This window comes from Amphimedon queenslandica, unplaced genomic scaffold (genome assembly GCF_000090795.2).
Source record: "Amphimedon queenslandica unplaced genomic scaffold, v1.1 AMPQUscaffold_10934, whole genome shotgun sequence".
Lineage (NCBI taxonomy): Eukaryota > Metazoa > Porifera > Demospongiae > Haplosclerida > Niphatidae > Amphimedon > Amphimedon queenslandica.
This window is the reverse complement of record NW_003548819.1, coordinates 1-2342: the sequence shown is the minus strand read 5'-3', so window position 1 is coordinate 2342 and position 2342 is coordinate 1. Positions and strand designations below refer to the sequence as shown.

The 2342-nt window shown below is 30.4% G+C and overlaps 1 long non-coding RNA gene across 2 annotated transcripts; it reads left to right on the top strand.

Annotated features, from left to right (window-relative positions):
• The first annotated feature begins 1355 nt into the window (after window positions 1-1355).
• Window positions 1356-2054, top strand: LOC109589758 (uncharacterized). 2 transcript variants are annotated; one of them, XR_002188911.1, is made up of 3 exons: window positions 1356-1486; window positions 1557-1691; window positions 2029-2054. It is a non-coding gene; the product is annotated as an uncharacterized LOC109589758 (long non-coding RNA). The 2 variants fall into 2 exon arrangements; XR_002188910.1 differs by lacking the exon at window positions 2029-2054 and having other exon boundaries at window positions 1557-1776.
• Window positions 2055-2342: the final 288 nt, after the last annotated feature.

The following is a 2342-nucleotide window of genomic DNA, read 5'->3' as shown; positions in this document are numbered from 1 at the left end:
ACTTCGTAGCTGGAATTAATTGGTAGATTGATTGGCAGTTGCAGTAAGCATCTGCAAATATAGAACCTGCAATCTTGTATCATTCTGCGCATGCTCAGTGACACTTGATGTGATTATAAAATTTGCCAATTGAAAATTATACAAATTTAACTTCTGTGATATTTCCAGCTGTATTGTATGATAATATCTTAATTATTAGAAAGAATCATTATCTGTTCAAAGTGATACTGAGTCAGTTAAAGAAGTTGAGGTATATCTCACTAGTTTGTATTAATTATAATAATTATTAATAGGAAGAACCACTCTTTGAAGAGTTGACTGTATTGAGCTCTCAGCTTAATGAGATAAAAGAAGAAAACCAAGAATTGGCTGACAAATTATCAACAATGAAGGTTGAGTATTTGAGATTACTTTCACTTTCTAGTAATGGTGATTCAGGTTAGAGTTGTTTTATTAATTATATACTAGTTATAATGATTAATTAAAGCTGCTAGCAAAGTGAGAAGAGGAATGTGTTTTGAAATTGATGACTGCAAATTTCATCTTAAAGCAATGACAAGACCAGACTATCAGCCATTAGTAGATAATAAAAGAATAATAGAGAAATTACAAGAAAGAATAACATTAATGAATATGGAGCTAATGACTGAAAGAGAACACAGTGCAAAGATTATAAAAGATATTAAAGGTTTTTTGATGATGTGTGTCATCATTTGATTGTTGATATTTGAATAGATTTGACAAATGTTGAAGACAAAGAGACTAGTAAGGAAGAGAATGAGTATGATAGTCTAAAGGATGAGGTAAAGGATCAGATATGTTCAGTAAATGAAGTCAGACATAATAAGTAGATCTTATACTCTTTTTAATCAGTTGAAATTATATTGTAATCATCCTGTTACTCGAAAATTTAAGGAGTCAACACTTGCAGTACATAAAGATGAAGTACTACCCACAGTACTAGATAAAGCTTATGAGGTTTATTACTTTTCGTTAAATTCTATTTATTCTTTCATTTTTCATTTCTATTCTCCTCATTCCTTAATCAGTTAATGAAATTAGCTCCTCATATTCCTATTGAGAGATGTCGTTTAGTTAAATATGATTATGATAATGATTTACTGGAACAGTCCTTTGATCTTGATGAGGTATAATTACATGTAAGTTTTGTCTATTCTAATTTATTGTTATTTTTAGTTTCACCATCAAACTATTTGGCAGATTGTGGGTGGGAATAGGTGGTATTTTCCTTTTAAATTATTTTTAGAAACTCGTGAAGAAAATGAAATTTTTGATAAATACCATAATGGAGGTGAGTTACAATATATGACAATACCTCTAATTACATGTACATGTGTTTGATGGTGTAGCTATTAATCTAAAGATATCAGTGGTTAATCTGTCAACTGGTGAAATAGGACCAGCAAAACTAGTGAGAGTTGAGAAAAGTTGGACTGTTGAAGAATTAAAACAACATATAGGAGAAGTAATAATGTAATGTATTGTTATATTGTTCACCTTCCCTCCCTCCAATGATTTGATTCTTCTTTTCCCAGTTATATCGTCTCAATTCATCATGCATTAGATTAGTAGTGAAGAATGATCATGATGATGTTACTGATATTAGTGATGTAGGATGTACTTTAACTTTAGACAAGATATTCAGAAAGTCAACATACTTAGACAGACAAGTACTGACATTAATACTGTAATGGAATATTTTGATGGGAATTTTGTTTGTGATTTCTCCAAAAAATACCATTAGTTTTAGATATACATAATAGCCCATGTGTGTATACAAATGAAGTAAAAATTACAAAATGGCTTATTTTATATTGAGAAATTTCCATGCACATTATAAATGCTAATTGAATTCACCAATATTAATTCATTACCAATATTTCATACTATAGCTATCATCAACCTATCATGATTTAGAATTATTTTCTCACTTTCTTTTATTTGTACTCCTTTTCTCTTCTCTTTATTGTCTTTACATACAGACACACACACACTGTTTCCTTTCAGTTAGTGTATGTATCATCAGATCCTGGAGATTATCAAAAAGAATCCAAAGATAGTTTGATGTACAAATATGTTGGTCTTCCTGTCAACTCAATACTACTGAACATTACAATACCTCCTGGACCTGAAGCCACACCCACTACAACTAATGTAACTGGAGGAGGAATAATAATGAAAATTATACCAACTGGAAAATAAAGGAAAAGAAAGAAGTATGACTTGTACTACCATATGGCCAGAATGTCACAGTTTTGTGACAAAAAACTTTCGTGGTTTAGTGGCTTCCAGTCTATTCGTAGTTTTTATTTTCATGGATC